Raw genomic sequence first — 19505 nt, forward strand, 5'->3', positions numbered from 1 at the left:
CTTCATGCTTCGGCCGTCATTCCAGAGGACATGAGTCCATGTTGATGATGCTTGTTAAAAAAAGAATGTGTTAATTAAATTTGACTGGACTCTCTGGGGGAGAATTGTATGTCCCCTGCTCTGTTTTACCTGTATTCTGCCATATATTTCATGTTATAGAAGTCTTGGATGATGACCCAGCACATGTTGTTTCCATGATCACTCAGCTTTTTCCCTACACATTTTAGATAGGTGCATAAGGCACCAATCATCCTGTTCCATAGCATGATATGGTGGTCTATAGCAGACACCAACTAGTACCCCCATCTTGTGCTTCATCTGTTTCTCTCAGCAATTCTGAAAGTCTGGCCGCCTAGAGTAGGACTTCACTGTAGAGTTAGCCTGCACTCTGACCTGGATGTTGCCCCTAATCCACCCACTCACACACACACAAAAACCTCTCACTTGAGTTAATAGTACTTCCAAGCCAGGCTAGCTTTTATTCAGAGCTGGTAAGCTGCCCACTTTGCAAAGAGGATGCAGGTTATCACTTGAATGTTGATAGTTCTCCAAAGCCTTCCTACAATTCCCCTGTGTGCCCAGAAAGACAGAAATTCTCCCACAATTCACTGGAAAATAATCATAAAGTGTCTCAGTTTATCACAGCACAAAGAAGCATGAAGTCCTGGTGCCACACACTGGGGAGTGCAGCACCAGTGAGGACCCAGTGACAAGGTATGGCTTTACAGAGCGAGGCTAACCCACGTACTCAGGCCCTGGTGCCGATCACCTGGGCTAATTCGGGATGAAAGATATATCTCTACTTAGGGTCCAAACGGGAGCTCAGCTCTTGAAATTCTGGCTCTCAAGTGCTAAATACGACCAAAACATGTTGAATCCTGAAACAAACTAACTGGAATGGAAATACACACAAATATAATTCTTTTCAAAGTACTCTCTGTGCCACAGGTTTTACTATTTGCAGTACCATAGCACCCGCAACCCACAGTCATGGTCCAGGACCCCACTGTGCTAGGTGCTGTACAAACAGAAATAAACACAGGTTTATGTTTCATCCTGTATTTTTGATCCACTTTCCTTTACATATTCTTCCCACAGACTTTAATGAGCTTGGACAAGTATGACTGTGAATGTTTGTGGATGCTGTTTTTACTTTTTTTTCCCCCAAAGATTGTGTTGCATAAGAAGTGAAAGAGTAAAAACAGTCACTTAATATAATTGCGGTTTTTACATCCTGCATCACAGTTAATTCATCTTTCCACATGAAGCTTTAATTCAGTTGTCTTCAGTGGATGAGCTACTTTGTGTCCATATGGCTAATAAGTGTTATTCTGCATTCAAGCTAAAGGGAAAAGAAAAAGTATTTTAACAGTGCAGCTGATCTAACAAAAAACACATCTGAGAAGGATTTTAGCATTTCAAAGGAACTATTTGCTCAAGTGAGCTGCCTTTATTATGAACTAAAAAGGAAAAAAAGGAACCTTCAGTAACATTTGTATTATGGTAGCTTAGATACTGGAAGTGAACTAGACTGTGTTGAATAGAAAAAATTCTCAGTTCTTGCGCTCAGAGATAATTGAAACTACTTTACCATGTGTCAATGATAACAAATGCAAAACTGACAGAGATGAATGATAATACAATGCTGTAAATACATTTTGGCAAATAAAAATATTGCTTGCTTTAACCATGGCATGTGAGAAAAATGATTTACCACAGAGCTTACATTGCAGGCTCAACTGTATCAGTATGTTTTTATGGAAGACATATGGCTTGTTCTCACTTCTCGAAAATGTGCAGCTCTTGTATTAGCCAATTGTTTCAGACAGAAAAACAACAGCACAACTTTCTCTTTAATTTAGATGAAAAACATGTCAAGTTCCCCGTGCCAGACAAGCCAGTTATTTTTTAATCCCTATTTCCCTCTATTTTTTTAACTTTGCTCTGCTTACAGCTGTTCCCTAGCTCTCTCCATTAGATGAGGAGGGGAAGTGGGCACCTGCTTGCACAATCAAAGCCAATGTTGCTCCTCCCAAGCCAGCTGGCACAGGGTGCCATGCATCCAGCATTTACTCCTTCCTCTCCAGAGATCAAATGCATCAACTGCACAGTCTCTATTACCCCAGGACCCGGGCCTGCAATGCCACAGCTGTGGGATCTGGCTATGGAATATCCTCTCAGCTACTTGCTTCAGAGCTGTGGACAAGAGCAGCCCCCAAGACTGAGGGGTCAGGGCAGCAAGCACTACACAGACTACCCAGACAAAACCTGTATATTCTGGGACTATAGGAAGTTAGGTGCTTAGATGCAACAGTGATGGAAGTCATGTAAGTACATAGATAGAGCCGGAACCATTTCAGCTGCTGGAGTTATTGTTAAGTCACATGTATGGTGCTTTATGGATGCATACGATGACAACATCCCCCCCAACTACATTTTCTGTTCTTAGTAACTCTACGCTCAGCTGCTGTCAGTTCAAGTCAACAAGGGCTCCGTGTATGGATCAGGTCATTAGTTTTTGTCAGACTTCCTCTTGGTCTTTTCAGCAGGACTCTTGATCCTTTCAACGAAATGAAAAACAGGAACAATGAAGAAATACATGAAATATTACAACTTTCCTGCCCTCAGTGGAAAAATCTCCCTCTCTCAAAAGCAGAAAACCCATCCCTCAGTTTACTATTGTATCTCATCGTTTCCATCAGCATGGTCTGTTTTCATAATCTGCTGTTATCTGCTTACTTTAGGGGACATATTCTACTCTCAGCTACACTCCAGTTTGAAATTCAGGGTACTTCAATTGACTTCATGGATTTACTCTGGATTTCAAGCAGAATTTAGTCCACTGTATTTATACAGCCCTAAAGTTTACAGTGCCTAAAGTTAGCCTTCCAAGTACATATTTAGGCACCTAAATCAGTGATCTGATTTTCCAAAGTGCTGAGCATTCAGCAGCCCCCACTGGAATCAATAAGAGCTGCTGGGTGCTCAGGATTTTGGAAAAGCAAGTCATTTATATGCCTATATTAGGATTAGGGCTCTGAGTCAGTAACATACCTAAGCACATGCCTAAATTTAAGCATGTGAATAGCCCCACTGAAGTCAGTGGGATTGCTTGAGTGCCTAAAGCTAAGCACCTGTTTTGAAAGCCTTGGCAGTAGGCCACAGAGCACATCTTCCTACGAATACATTAGAGGAGGAGAAAGGTTTTCCATAAATAGGATGTAGCTGTCAGTCGTGTTTCTACGTCAAAACATTTGGTTCAATTTCCAGTCGTTGGACAAAGGGTTCCAATAAAGTGTCTTCTTCCTTATGGATCATTTGGAACAAATTCTCATGATTCCTCTCTGATTAGAACTCAGTTGTGGCTTCCAGGAGCAGCCCAGAAAGCAGATTGTGACTCAGACCTCCTGGGTTGTCCAGAACAACTCCCCCACCAACTCCAGAGGGATATACCCTACCCCAGCCCTATACCTGGTGCAATTTACATCCTTCCAGCACACTGCTGTGACTGCGCTGGCTGGCATGTTGGGGGGTGGGGGTGGGGAGAGGGAGCGGAGATAGAGTCAAGGCTCTGTCCATCGATTGTTTCTTTCTGCCTACATGCATGTGGCATGTGGATGGGGGATGTAGCAGTTTCACACAGTCCATTCTCCCCTGCATGCTGCTGTCCATAGTGGAGTGAGCCAGAGCAGGGAATCAAGGAAACACTTTACACCCATCTTCTCCCCTGTGTGTTCTGGATAGGCCACGAACTGGCTCTGAATCTATACCATACTGAACTCTGGATGACCCTTCAATCTGATGCAAATGGTTTCCTCTGCTACTCTACGTCCTCTCCAACCTTGCTGCAACTATCATATCAATTGCTATTGAGTGTTTCTGGGTGTGCTTGGTAAAATGTATGACGAACTAGTCTCTTCATTCACCCCGGCATCTCTCATAGGCTCCACCCGCCTGAAGGCATTAGAAGAGCCATTGAGGGCTGTGAAAGCTAGGCTGACAGGAGCCACAGCAGGGCTTGAAGGGCAGTCAGAGTTCTGTAGATATCTCCTGATCTTCACAAGCCCAATAGGGACTGTAGGGTTAACTGGGCAGCTTTAGACTAAAGAATTAAGATTAACTTGTAAAATAAACAAATACAATAAAATACAAATACAAGAAGTTGGCAGTGTGGCCTAGTATGGCTTCAGAGCAGAGAGGCAGGCACCGATTTGAGCCAACCAAAGAGTATTTCATTTACTCTGCTCCTACTCACACAAAAATGCAACGGGGGGAACTTGTACTTCTGGTTTCAGACCTGATGGGCTCCATTTCTTACCTGAATTAGAAGTAGGCAAATAGTGAAAAAAATGCATTCATCAATTTATTAGAAAAAAACATCAACATTAAATAATTGACAAATATTATTTGACTAGCTCTAACCAGATCTGCGGCTATGGTTAGATGGAATTACGCTTTTTTGTTTCTTTCGAGACCTCCATACTCTTAACATACCATGAGTTTGGTCAATTTCAGCATTTTATTAGTTATTATTAATCATGTGAGCTCCCACCTGTGTGTTACTCAGCACCTGGATAATCCAATTCTTCTTCGCTTGCTCTCATGTATTCATATTGGGCCTGCTCCTGCAGTCAGTAGCAATTCTCCCATTCACTTTAATGGTGCAGGCTCTATCCATTACTAATGACGTTGCTGGAGCTATTCCAGGTTTAAAGTACTCCTGTTTTTTTTTTTACTGCTAAAACTGAGAGCCTAATTTCATCTGTGACCTACAAAAAGTCTGAAGGCAAAAAAGAAAAAAGCGTGTGGGAGACTATAAATGTATTTATAGCCAAATTACATAAAACAAAATTAAGCCCCTGATCTTGCTACTGACTGACTGACTGAGCACAAGAGTCCACCCAAATGGAATTAGTTGTAGGGTGAAGACCTTAGTGATCACCTGGCATCCCCAGGGCTCTCACTGTGGGTTTATGCATCCTGGGCAGAGAGGAGGATCTAGAATTGGTTACCCTTTTTATGTACCTATCATACCTTGAAATGACTCATTTTTTCCCCTTTAGATGACTTAGATGTTCAGTGTCTGATCTCATTGCATCAATAATTATTATTCCTACAACAGCACTAAGGGTATATCTGCACTGCTATTAGACATCTGCAGCTGGCCCACGCCAGATGACTTGGGCTCAAGGGGCTATGGGGCTCTTTAATTGCAGTGTAATCATTTGAGCTCAAGACTGAACCCCTGTGAGGGGGGAGGGTCCCAGAGACCAGATTCTAGCCCAAGCCTGAAAGTTTACACTACAGTTAAATAGCCCCTTAGCCAGAGTCAGCGGGCACAGGCCAGTTGCAGGTGTCTAATTGGAGCAAAGACATACCCTCTGAGGCCCCAGCTGAGATCAAGACCCCATTTTGATATGCACTGAAGGGACATATAGCAAAGGCAATCCCTACCCTGAAGAGTTTACAGCTTAACTGGACAAGACAAACAAGGCATGGGGAGAAAGAAAATAGCATTGTCCTCATCATGCAGAGATATCAAAACAAGAATATGCAGGAGTAACTATTAAATAGAAACAGAAGCTCTGGAAAGGATATAACCTCTCCTGGTTGAGGTCATAAGCTAAACTTTTACTATTATAGGTTTGATGAAGACTTCACAACCCATAAATGCCTAGATAGACCATTGGTCTGAACCACTATGGCAATATCTATCAATATTTTCACACGTATAGATTCTTCAGTGCTGTTTATGTAGCAACAGTTTCATAGACTGTAACTTTGTTAATATATAAACATCTGGATAATATCTTATATTGAGTCTCCATTAAACTACAAGTTGTGGTATTACTTCTAATATACTTTTGCATTTAAATACTTCTTTAAAAAATCAAATGCTTTCCCTTTGCAAATTCTTCCAACATAAGAATACTTTTCTGTTGTGGACTTTGAAATTAAATTAATCCCAAAGCAGTCATTTCACATTATCTTTTCTCTAATTTGCTTATCTTCAGTTTCTGTTAAAATATGCTGGGCCCAACTCTTAAGTCTCAGCAGCATAAATACAGACTCTGGGTTTACATTGGGGTAAACTGAGATCAGAATTTGGCCCATTTGTTGCATGTACTTCTTGCTAGTTTACTTTTGTTTACTTGTATTCTATCTGTATATTTATTGTATTTTAGTTACAGTATTCTTGCCAGCAAGTTAAAAAAGTATAGACTGGATGAATGGACTATAAGATGGATAGAAAGCTGACTAGATCGTCGGGCTCAGTGGGTAGTGATCAATGGCTCGATGTCTAGTTGGCAGCCGGTATCAAGCAGAGTGCCCCAGGGGTCTGTCCTGGGGCTGGTTTTGTTTAATATCTTCATTAATGATCTGGATGATGGGATGGACTGCACCCTCAGCAAGTTCACAGATGACACTAAGCTGGGGGGAGAGGTAGATACGCTGGAGGGTAGAGATAGGGTCCAGAGTGACCTAGACAAATTGGAGGATTGGGCTAAAAGAAATCTGATGAGCTTCAATGAGGACAAGTGCACAGTCCTGCACTTAGGATGGAAGAATCCCATGCACAGCTACAGGCTGGGGACCGACTGGCTAAGCGGCAGCTCTGCAGAAAAGGAGCTGGGGAATACAGTGGACAAGAAGCTGGATATGAGTCAACAGTGTGCCCTTGTTGCCAAGAAGGCTAATGGCATATTGGGCTGCATTAGTAGGAGCACTGTCAGCAGATCGAGGGAAGTGATTATTCCCCTCTATTCAGCACTGTTCCCTGACCGCCCCTGGACCTCCCACCCCTGAATGCCCCCCACCACCCCATACAACCCCATCTCTCATTCCTGACTGCCCCTGTGCCCCATCCAACCACCCCTTCTCCCTGTCCCCTGCCCGCCCCCCAAAATCCTGCCCCAAATTCCCCCCGCCACCCCATCAACCCTCCCTCCTTCCTGACTGCCCCCCTGGGACTCCTTCCCCCATTCAACCCCCCTGTTCCCTGACCCCTATCGATACCCCCACCCCCTGACCACCACCCCAAACTCCCCTACCCCCTATCCAATCCTCTGGCTCCCTGCCCGCTGCCTGGAGCACTGGTGGCTGGTGGCGCTACAGCCGTGCTGCCCAGAGCATCAGGACAGACAGCTGTGCCACCTGGCTGGAGCCAGCCATGCCACCGCACAGCACACTGGGGCAGGCCATGGCTCTGCAGCCGCGCTGCCTGGCAGGAGCTCGTAGCCCCGCCACCCAGAGGATTGCACCAGTGACGCAGTGAGTGGAGGCTGCAGGGGAGGGGGCTAACCTCCTGGGCCAGGAGCTCAGGGGCCAGGCAGGAGGGTCCCGCAAGCTGGATGTGGCCCGCGGGCCATAGTTTGCCCACTTCTGAGCTAGGCTGTTCTCAGTGGTGGCAGATGACAGAACAAGGAGTAATGGTCTCAAGTTGCAGTGCAGGAGGTCTAGGTTGGATACTAGGAAACACTATTTCACTAGGAGGGTGGTGAAGCACTGGAATGGGTTACCTAGGGAGGTGGTGGAATCTCCATCCTTAGAGGTTTTTAAGACCCGGCTTGACAAATCCCTGGCTGGGGCTGGTCCTGCTTTGAGCAGGGGGCTGGACTAGATGACCTCCAGAGGCTCTTCCAATCCTAATCTTCTATGATTATTAAGATTTAGGAGGCAGTGCCTGAGATGGAGGCCCAGGCGAAGATATGTGAATGGGTGTGTGTGGGCAGACTGTATATACACCCACACATATACAATATAAAATACACATTTAGAAAAATGAATGAAGGAGAATTCATGGTAAAAATAGACCTGAACAACCTATTTTCATTCACACCGAGTTCAGTCAACTTCAAAATGTTCTTAGCTATCTTTGGAATGAAGGGTACATCAATAGAATATAATGATTCTGGGCCTTTATTATGCCCCAAGGACATTCTCAATGCTATTAAAACCACTAGTCTCTTTCTGTTGAGGAGCCTGGTGTAAAAAAGTACTGATGTACTTCTAGGATGGCATTCTGACAGTTGCTCATTTGCAGCAAATTTGATACTACCATTCAAATTGCATTTCCAGCTTCCTGAGCTCTGGTTTGTCATAGTCGCTCTGTTGCAGACAGTTGAAGTTGGGGGATTTAAAACTGGTGTAGATTTTCCGCTAGATATGAGACATTTCAATGGCACAGACAAAAATCGAGTCACCTGCAGTTAAATACCAACACAATAGCACCGAACAGGTGATTAAATTATTTGGTAGCCCTACTGGACGTTACACTCTTTCCTGCTTTTCTACAGAGCTGCAATACCAGCTCTTTAATACAATGAAAAGAATAAAGCAATGCCAATTCCAATCTGCTATGCGCCCTGGAATTGACAAGACTCGAGTGCCTTGGTGCATCTTCCAGGCTTAAATCCAGTGGAAATGGATACCTCAAGGACTGCCCTTGTTTTTTCAAGATGACTTTTGGGGGGGGGAGGGCTCTGTTAAGCTTTATTCCCATGGGATGGGGGATTCCTGATAATAGGCAAGACCAGGACTGCAGGATTTGACCCACCAACATTTTACTTGGCATACACAACGGCTTCTTTGTTTTGTCTGATAACCTCTAATAAATACCATTTCTGTTATTCCTGTCACATGTTCTCTTTATTGAGGAAACCATGACCGACCTGGAGCTCTGTTAACTGGAACGGAGACCTTTGCCCCCTAGCAGAGTGACTATGAAAAGGGAACAGTATTGTTTCTGCAGGCTACAGCAACAAGCTGTGCATTTTCCCCTCTTCCTGCACTTATGGCAGGTGATGATACATTCTTCACCAAGCTGAAGAAAGTTCTGTTAAGGAATATTCATGTAGGTTTCTGTTTATGGCCCTCATCTATCACATTGCAAATGACTCCCTTAGTTCAACAGACTAGACGCACCATCACACAACGTCATCCTAGCTCCTTCAAAATGGGAGTCTAAGGCCTGGTCTACACTAAGAGGGGGGTTGAACTAGGGTACGCAAGTTCAGCTATGTGAATAGCGTAGCTGAACTCGATGTACCCTAGTTCAACTGACTTACCCGTCCAGACACGGCGGGGTCGAACTCCACGGCTCCAAGGTCGACTCCGCCACCGCCGTTCGCGGTGGTGGAGTTCCGGAGTCGACCGGAGCGCGCGGGGAGTTCGAACTATCGCGTCTTGATTAGATGCGATAGTTCGAACTCCGAGAAGTCGAACTCACCGCGTTGACCCGGACGGTGAGTATAGACCTACCCTAAGTGTTGTGATGAATAGGGCCCCAGGCGAGGAGTGAAAAGATCTGGGTTCTAGTTTTGTCTCTGCCAGAAGCTTACTAAGCAATGTTAGGCAAGCACATTGTGTCTCAGTTCCCCTGATACTTATCTTCTCTGTAAAATATTTACAGGTCTATGGAAGAAGAGCATCATATAGGAGCTAGGTTTTACTGTTAAAGCCATTACAATTGGGGCCTGAAATTCACCACAGGAAAAGCTGTTTAGATGGTTCTGTTTAGAAAGATTGTTTTCATTTCTGACTTGGTTAAAGTAATATTCTGCAATGCTTGTCATATCCAGACCTTCACAAACACAAAATCTGGTTGAAACAGAGGTAAAGTTACAAATATGTTTCAATTAATTTCATCTCATACTCCAAACCCATAGTACTTTCTTTGCAAAAATTCAACACTTTAAGTAAGAAGAAACCCCAAATCCCCGGAAACGAACAGCTAGGGGAGCCAGGTTGTTCTCCTTTGTTGAATAACCCTTTCTCATTCACCATCACTTCCCTTGATGCATACTGCCTCACCCACCAAAACATCACTTCGGGTGAAATTCTGGCCCTACTGAAATCAATAGCAAAACTCTCATTGACTCTAAGGGGGCCAGAATTCCACCTTAGGTGATTATAAACTCCTAGGGGGGAGGGCTAGCTCAGTGATTTGAGCATATCCCTGCTAAACCCCAGGTTGTGAGTTCAATCCTTGAGGGGGCCACTTAGGGATCTGGGGCAAAAATCAGTACTTGGTCCTACTAGTGAAGGCAGGGGGCTGGACTCAATGACCTTTCAAGGTCCCTTCCAGTTCTAGGAGATAGGTATATCTCCATTTTTTATTTATTATTTCCTGTTCAAGGGATTCATTTCCAATAATCACTTAGGGATCAATTGAGGAGTTACCTTCTGTAAGGGACACCTTGTAGCTTTGCTGCCCTGCACCAGCCCTGGGACATAATTATGATTTAGAGAGTCACGGTTTGGTGTCTGGTCTTCCATTGCTCCAGGGAGAAAGTAAGTTGTCCCATCCCTTTCCTTGGCACAGCTTACTTCCACTCTGTACTGGCTCAGTCGCACTGGCTGCTGCTTTGCTGCTGGCTGGAGTTAAGGCCCTGCACACTCCAAACCCCCATATGTGGCTCTGTGAAGACTATTTATTCCCCGCACTGTGGTCTGCGATGGGAATAGCCCACGCAGGGGCTTTATGACCTGCTACTTATGTACCATGGGTCACAATGTACTGAAGTGAATGGGGCTACCTGCGCGAGTAAGTACTCGCCAAAGACAGTAAGGGTTGCACATTCAGGATGCTTATAATTTGTTCCCACTAGAAATATGTTTAAAACTGACTCCGACCACATTTAGAAAGCATTATCAGACATGCTTTTTGGTCCAGACCATCCTCTGGAATCCTTGGCATTTAGCCTGTAGGTTCTTTGCATTTCTGCACTATTTATTTAACTACCTCCTTTGAAGTTGCAATACTTTAAGAACTTACTTTACCTTAATAAGTTTAAGAGGTACCTTGATCACAGGTTATAAGTACCTACACAGGGAGACAATATCTGCTAGTAGAGAGCTCTTAAATCTAGAAGACAAAGGCATAATCAGTTTTGTTGGCTGGAAATTGAAGTTAGACAAATTCAAATTAGAAATAAGTTGCACATTTTTTAACAGAGAGCGGAATTAAGCATTAGCAAGTATTGGTGACCTCTCCATCACTCATCACTTTTCAATCAGCATTGGGTGTCTTTCTAAAAAGACATGTTATAGTTCAGTTAAGGCCTGGTCAACACTAAAAAGTTAGGTCGACCCCAGCTACGCTGCTCCAGGGCATGAAAAATCCACACCCTTGAGCAACAAAATTAAGCCAACCGAACCCCTGTTGGAAGAATTCTTCTGTCATCCTAGTTACCACCTCTCAGGGAGATGGATTAACTATGCCAAAGGAAAACCCCTCCCATAGGTGTGGGTGGTGTTTACACCGAAGCACTACAGAGATGCAGCTGCCTGCAGTATTTTAAGTGTAGACAAGCCCTAAGAGTTATTGAGCTCAATGCAGTAATCACTGAGTGAGGTTTAACGGCCAGTGTTATGCAGGAGGCCAGGTTAAGTAATCATAATGGTTCCTTCTGACCCTAAAAATCTATCAATACGGCAACAACCCAAGCTATGTAAAAAGTCTGCCAAGATGCCACGGTGATGAGTGCCCTATAAATATTGTAATTATGAATAGTAATACATTGTATGGTTCCGTATTTCCATGCATTATAAGTATCTTTATTGTATATTTGGGAAAAGGCTCATAGCTCGATATTTATCTAATCGCTGAGGCAACTGATTCTTATAATCAGAGACGCAGTGGTTATGTCTATATTGCAATAAAACACCTGCGTCTGGCCCGTGTCAGCTGACTCAGTCTCCCAGGGCTTGGGCTGCACGTCTATAAAGTTGCAGCATAGACATCTGGCCTCAGGCTGGAGCCTGGGCTCTGGGACCCTGTGAGGGGGGAGCGTCCCAGAACTCAGGCCTGAGCTGGAACATCTTCATTGCGCAGCCCGAGCCCCCTGAAGCGGAGACAGTTGACATGGGTCAAATGCAGGTGTTTTATTGCAGTGTAGACATACCCTGCTATCTTCAGTTTATGGACTTATAAGAAACGTAATTGCTTGACTACTCAGTGTTACTTGTCTAAACATTTCCACACTGAAACCCTGGCATCTGCTTTCCTTTCTTTCTTTCCTTCTCAATTCACTCTCTAGACTGTTGAAAACAGATATTTAGTACACTGGGCCACACTACAAATGCTGTGAAAGGAGCACAGGATTTGCAGCTACAAGCACTAGACACCTTCTCATTTCAAACGCCCCCCAGTATAAATCTCCACAGTTTGATACACAGCGATGAAAGCAGACCCACAAGCTACCCACTGCCAAGGAGGTCCAAAATGCTAAATCCCTCCAGGCATGTAAAAACATTCTCATCAAAGGAGCCGTTCATAGAGCTCACGCTATGCTAGCACAACTTGGGTTTTTCCATGATTAATGGTAACTTTGGAGGAATGCAAAATTCACTATAGTCAGGGATAAACTGTTTGTCAGGCAAAATATATTGGGAAGAGGGCCAGCCGGGGCTGCTGGGTTACACATATTCATTTGTTATATGTCCTCTTCTTCTCTAGTTCCAGAAGTAAATGCAAAGGATGAGTGTATATGAGCCCTAGCAAAACCCCTTAAATAATAATAATGTACAGAAAGTCTATTTCCCCTGGCATAGAGCCCCCTATGTCTTCAGTAACACTGAAGGTCAAGCTTTTCTAAAGACATAATGGCTCTTCTTTTATTTTTACCACCAGTGTAAACTGAGCCTGATAGATTGAATTGCTGCGTTGTAATTTATACTCTTGCTTCACTTTAGGGCCCATTTATATTGCTGTTATTGCTTATTTCCTCTGCTATCCAGCTTCCTAGAGTTTATGCAAATGAGAGAAGTGGGATTATTTGTGCCAACAGTGGCTTTTTTATTGGAAAGTCTGAATTTGAAAAAGTTGTTTTATGTAAAAATCACATGTGAAGTCCCAGCCAGTTATGGTTGCAGTGCTGGAATCCTATCAGCTAGTAAAACCCTGCGGTCAGACCCTTGGCAGACATAAGTCAGCATAGCTCTATTAAGCTCTTCCATGGAGCTATGCTGATTTACATAAACTGAGAATCCGGCCCAGAAGACACTGTTATGCTCAGGTATCGCTATCCCTTTCCCTTTATGCTGTACAAAAGTATTCAGAGTGTAAACTTAATCCTGATAATATGCAACTGTGCTCAGGCAAAAAACCTGGTTTTTCACACTATGCTGTTTATTGGAGGGCAAGAGTGACACAAGGGTGAACTCCTGGCCCCAGTGAAGTAAGATGGAGTTTTGCCATTGACTTGGCTGAGGCAGGATTTCGCCCATTATCAGAGTTGTGGGAAGCCACCTCTCCCTTTCACTCCACAGCAAGGGACACATGCTGCAGACAGTGAACTTATTCACATGAGCGAGACATACAAGATTTAGCCCCAGTGGGAGGCTCTACGACCTTCATGCCAAAAAGCCAGTGGTTCCCTTGTCTAAAAACAAGGCTCGTCTCCAATTTACAAACCAGGTTGAATGGCACAAAAAGACTAAGAGGCCTGTCATATATAAATGGCCAGACTTTGCCCAGCCCATCAAGGGTGCAGTGTGGAGCTGCACGCCCAAGAGGAGCTCCAAGAGGAACTGTGGCTCAGAAAATGAGAGTAAAGTTCAGTTTCCACAACCTTTCAGTTTCTATTGCCTATTCAGCCATTGGTCTCTCTGCTAAGGCTGCCAACCATGGTGACATCTGTGATGGGGGTTATTGTGGTGTGGACACCTGTCTGCTAGGAACTGGGTTGAGACCCCTTGACCCATTTCACGAAAACCACCAACCGTCAGAGGATGAGAGCTTTCCTTACCTACCAACCTTTCTTGGTTTGTATTCTAACTGCTGACTTAGAGGTCTATGATCTGTGTCCCATTACCAGTTTTTCTAATTTCTCCTCCTTCCCGAGTCTTCTTCAGTTATTTTGATCACTAACATGTCTGAACCTTCTCTAACACAATTGACATTTCTCTGTGTATCAGATTCACATCTTCAACCTTTTGTCACCTGACTTTTTTTTTTGGTATGTGTGAAATATTCTTGATTGGAAAAAGCATAAGATAGATCAGACACCCCCCACCCCCCACAGAGGGCCTGCATGAAGTCTCTGATCCTCTTCAGACCAACGGGACTTTTGCTGGTCCTCTGGCATAGAAGTGAATTTCACCAGATAATAATTAACAAAATCAAACGCGGGAAACAAGGGTTACAATACCAGCAAGGGAGTCTGATAAGAATGTAGGTTTTCAACAAACCCCTGTTGTGGGATCTCAGTGTGGTATGTTTATGACATGACATATGCATGACAAATAACATTAAGCAGTAAGGGTGACAGATTAGATCCCTGCAGAAAAGAGGTATTTGTGAAAATCTCACATGATGTTTATGCGTCTATCACGAGAGGCTGCCACACTATAACTCATTGTTTGTCATGGCATATGTGACGCACACACACAATCATTTCATTATCGAGGGATAATACTATTATTGATGTGATGTTTCATCTTCAAAGCACTCTTCACACATTCACAAATCCTCCCAACACCCCATGTGAGGTATGCAAGTAATTATTATCCCCAAATTGGAGATGGGGAAAGCAAGGCAGAGAACTTAAGTGACTTGTCCTCAGCTAGAGAATGCATCAAAGTCAGAGCTGGGATAATAATTTAGGGGCTGCTGGTTCCCATGGCTCCCTCAGACTAGGCCCCCCGATGCCTTATTAATGCTTATCCCTACTGTATTCAAAACCATACATTGTCATTTAATAAGCTGCAACTTCTATAACATTTAATTACTTCACCCTGCAGATTTAAATTGTGAAGGGGCTGCAGAAAAAGGTGGCTTCTGTTAGATTTAATTAATTTCCCCGGTGCCTGGCTTGATAAAAAGCTTGCCTGCTAAACTAAGGCCGCTCCTACTGTACACTGGAAGGTAAAGACGACAGTGAAACAGAGGCCAATAGTCTCACGGCTGGGTGCCCCCTAAATATAAATGGCCTAATTTTCAGTAGTGCTGGGCCCCAGCACCCACAAGTGCCAGGAAAGTCAATGAGAGCTGAAGGTGCTGACCACCCTTGCAAATCAGGCCATTTTTTATTTACAGTAGACAGGTGAAAAGCTTGGAGAGTGGTTTATTAAGCATAATGTGAGCATTTGGACCCTGATTCAGCAAAGCACTTAAGCACATGCCTCACTTTAAGTATGTGAATAATGCCATTGACTTCAAGGGGATGACTCACATGCTTCAAGTTAGAATGCGAATGCACCTTGCTGAATCAGGGATGTTACTGTTACCATGGCCCTCCACTCATTCTTCCCCACTGCCACCCGTGGTGTCCTGTCATTTTGCCAGATGATGAACTCTCTGTGGCAGGGGTTGTTCTATCCCCTGGTTGTCTAGCACTTAGAACAAAGGAGCTCTGGTGCTGACTGAGGCTTTGAGGAGCTACTAGAGTGCAATTAATATGTGTCCCTACATATTTGAAGAACTTAACTTTAAATATCCATGTATGAAAATTTTGGCTAGCAGTTACCAACAAAGAGCAGCTTCCAAATGTAGGCCCAGAGGATATGCATATACACACTTATGCCTGAAATGTTGTAGTTAAACCAGAGCAACAGTCTTGGTGAATGCTAGCTGCGAGGGGGGAGTGTAAAGGGTTTGACTTGGATCCATGGACCCAAAATTGGATCTAAGATGGAGAGATTTCTCCTTTAGGAAATCTATTTACGACTTCCATTCCAATACCACGTATCCTCGCCCCCACCAGACAATGCTTTTTCAGCACAACCAGGCATGATTAAAGCATCCACTTCAGAAAATAATGAGGCACAGCAGCAAACTGGTTAATGAGCAGCCATATTAGGGCTACATTATTGTGCAGACAATGGTAGGCCACAACCCAGGCCCCTGCAGCAGTTGTTACAGTGCCTCATTCCAATCTGCCACCGCCAGCCCCCATAAAAGCCGCCATTGTTCAGCCCCTGCTTTCAGTTTCAAGGAGGAGGCCAAATTAAGGATAAAGAGGGAGTAAGGGTCCAAGATGACAGAAATACCAAGCGTGTGACATTAAATTGTTCTCATCTTTGCTCACAAATCAGCAACTGTGAAAAGAAAGAGTATTGGTTTCTATGCATAGGCGACGGGCACAGCAAAGGCATTATGTCCTGTGCAGACCTGCCCTCTGCAGGACTGAACAATGCATAGCTGAGCTAGGCTGAGAGCAAGACATTGCTTAAGAGACCACCTAAAAAAAATTGCACATAGACAAAGTCAAACAGAGACCTGTTAGATCTTCCACCCTCACTGCCATTGGAAGAGTGTCCCTACAGCACATTGTGCAGTGCTCTGTCCAGTCTAGTATTAAATGTCCCAAGCATTTGAGCTCCCACCAATTCATTTGGTTTTTTCCCCCCCATAACCATAGCCTATTGTAGTTCACCACCAAGGAGTTTCTCCTGATGTTTGGCTACATTTTCTCTTTCTTAATTTAATGTCATGAATCCTAGTTATATCCCCATGTTCTACCTTGAACATCTCTTCTCCTCCATTTTCATATGCTTCATATACTTGTAGATTGTTATCAGACCCGCTTCCCCATAGTGGTTTCCGAGCCAAAAATATACATTGATTCTTTTCATCTTTCCTCTTATATAATCTGTTTGTTTAAATATTGGGATCCTAATACCCAGGTAAAATATCCAGGTTTCGGATGTGGAATTACAAACAGGCTCAGGTACTTGATGCAGCATCACATACTCTCTCTCTCTCTCTCTCATAATCTAGCCCTAATGCGGTTTCAAATACATGATCTGGCTTCAGGCATGTGCAACTGGGTAAGGAGGAGTAAGAATTTCTCTTGCATGTTCCATCGGCCCACTGGGATGGAAAATGGGTGGAGCCTTTATATCAGTCTCTCCCCTTCCCAGCACACCAGCCAGCCCAGATGAGCCAGTGCAGGAGGTGTTCCAGTTTGCTGCTTATGTGGACCAGCAGCAAGTTACTACCTCTCTAGAGCCAGGGAGTAGCAGACAGAGAATTGTGCCTCAGACGATGTTTCTCAATCACGCCTCCTGGGGTCACTCTTGGGCTGGTGCCATGAACATACCACCCTTTGTGCCTAAAGACACAGTGTATGTTTTAAAGATTGCTGCAGAAGTAGAGGAATATGTATCTACTGGTTATTGAGCATATAAAGGAATATGTGACATCTTTCTAGTCTAGTGCAGGGTCTTCCATCACTTCAGTCCCAGTTACCGTTGTTCTTCCCTGAAATCCTTTCTGTGGTTCTGGAGTTCTCGGATATAGAGATAGTACTTGTTCCTGCCACAAGTGCTGGGGACTGAACTAGATGACCTCTCGAAGTCCCTACCAGTTCTATGATTCTGTGCCAAGAACTGAATAATAAACACAAGCTGGTTCCAGTGCAAAAGAAATATCGACTACTGCTTCAGAAGGAAGATCTGGATTTATCTGTGATGGTGTAAACATGTGTGTGTTTATTTTAAATGGTACTCGATTTGTTTTTGGGACAGAGGGCCACTTGTCTGAATGAAATAGTGGCCTAGGTTGGAATCTTCTTTTTACATTGGGCCCAGTCCTGCACCCTGAGCAACTGTGGGAGTGAATTTCAATTTAGGGGGGAGCTGAGGGTACTCAACACCTCACATGACTGGATCCCTAATGTTTACAGCTGCCAAATAACTGGTGACATAATGGACACTTTGAATCTCATCCTTGAATTTGGCTGGGAAAGGTTAGAAAAGCAGAGGAGGCAGGAACTGAGAGCTGCTGCATGTGCAGAATGTTTTTCTGGCACTGACCCACAGATGTCTGGCTCCTGTGTTATAAAAGCCAGGGGACATCTCCTCTGTACCTACCACATATACAAATACACAGGCTGTATTACAGATAGTGGCAAAGATGACTACTTACTGGGAAAGAGCTACTACTTCAGTACTGGGCTGGGGAAACGGCACACTTCACCAGAAGGTAAATTCTCCTCTTCATTCATGAGCGGTCACCAAGACAGGATAATGGCTGTGTACTTCTGTAACCTGTGAGTGCATATGAACTCATAACATAGGAAATTTCCTACGTCATTCATGAGTAAAATCATTCCAAAGTCACAATGTCTGTGTATGACACTCACTCCTCCTCTCCCACCAAATGGGGCCACACCTGCATATAAACTTTTCATAGAGGTTAGAAGGTACCATTAAATTAGGTCATCTAATCTGACCTATTGTTTATCACTGGCCATTACATTTCACCCAGTTACCCTTCAGTTTAGCCCAAAAAGCTTGGGTTAAACTAAAGCATTTTGCTCAGTAGACAAAATTGCTGCACGCCACAGGCATAGAAGAGGAGAGAAGGTGCCACCACTGCCTGAGACCTTTGCGACCGTAGGGGATTGATTAGGTGAGATATGCCCAACTGATCCTAGGATCTTGAACGATGAGAGCTCACTGACATTTTGGAATGATCCTACCCAGGGCCGTCCCTAGCTATTATGGTGCCCTATGCAGTCCCCCCATGGGGGAGGCTGTGTGGGGCCCCAGGCCTCTGTGGGGTGGGCTCCATGGAGGGGGTGGGGGGCTGGCTCCAGGCCTCCGTGAGGGACAGGGGCAGCAGGGGGGGACTGGCTGCTTCCTGCGGGACGTGGAGTGACCCAGTCCCAGCCTGCTCCACTCCGCTGGCTACCAGGCTTGGGGGAAGGGGGAACCGCCCCCCAGCACTTGCCAGTGGCACAGCTGGGAGCCAGGGAAGCAGAGCAGTCTGGGGCCTGGTCGCACTACTTACCGATGAGTGCAGGCCTGACCCTTCTGGAGTCCTCAGGGGAGTGAGGGCAGGGCAGGGCAGAGCAGGGGGCGGGACATGGGTGTGAAGAGGTGGGAGTGGAGCATGGGCGGGGCAGAGGCCCTGGGGAAGAGCTGGAGCAGCACACAGCTGTGCAGGGCACCAGGACATTTGGTGCCCCAAATCTCCTGGTGCCCTACGCAACTGTGTACTTTGCGTATGGGTAAGGACAGCCCTGATCCTACCCATGAATGCCACCAGGAATTTCATATTTATGTGTTCGTATGTACCCCATTTGTGAAATGATTGGATTGATTTAAAATAAAAGAGGATTCAGTTTCCTGTGATTGTCCCATCAACACATCTAGCTCAACAGAGGACAGCTGAGGATATTTTATCTAGAACAGAAATCCACAGCTGCTTTGACAAGTCTTCCATTATTTGGATTAACAAATCTAAGATATCCCTTTGCAAGGTCAAAGTTGAATTGTTTCTGATCTTGCACTACAGGGTAAAGCCAAACAATCATTTTAAACATAAGATAGATTGTTTGCATATTTCACCCAGCCAGGGCCTGGTGTTCATTGTTTAAAATGTTTATTTTATGTATTATAATATATCCATTGAAGCAACATTTGATTTCCAAGAAATAAAGCTCACATGATGGGATAGGTGGGGTTAGAATATTCTGAACTAATCTAATCATTGTTATAACAGAATGTGGAATACAGTTAATTTATTCTACTGCCAAATTACAATATGGCCCTTC

At 44.4% G+C, this 19505-nt stretch overlaps 1 long non-coding RNA gene across 2 annotated transcripts in view; it reads right to left on the reverse strand.

Moving 5' to 3' along the window:
* Positions 1 to 1114: 1114 nt before the first annotated feature.
* Positions 1115 to 19505, reverse strand: part of LOC120406574 — a 57061-nt gene continuing 38670 nt past the window's right edge. Inside the window, exons 1-3 of one of the 2 annotated variants that reach the window (XR_005599368.1) lie at positions 10783 to 10797; positions 4553 to 4780; positions 1115 to 2560 (exon numbers count right to left, since the gene is read on the reverse strand). This is a non-coding gene — a long non-coding RNA (uncharacterized LOC120406574). Of the gene's footprint in view, positions 2561 to 4552; positions 4781 to 10782; positions 10798 to 19505 lie in introns of those variants that run through there. The other variant, XR_005599367.1, reaches the window with a different exon arrangement.

Source organism: Mauremys reevesii, linkage group 5, assembly GCF_016161935.1.
Source record: "Mauremys reevesii isolate NIE-2019 linkage group 5, ASM1616193v1, whole genome shotgun sequence".
In the NCBI taxonomy this organism is placed as follows: domain Eukaryota; kingdom Metazoa; phylum Chordata; order Testudines; family Geoemydidae; genus Mauremys; species Mauremys reevesii.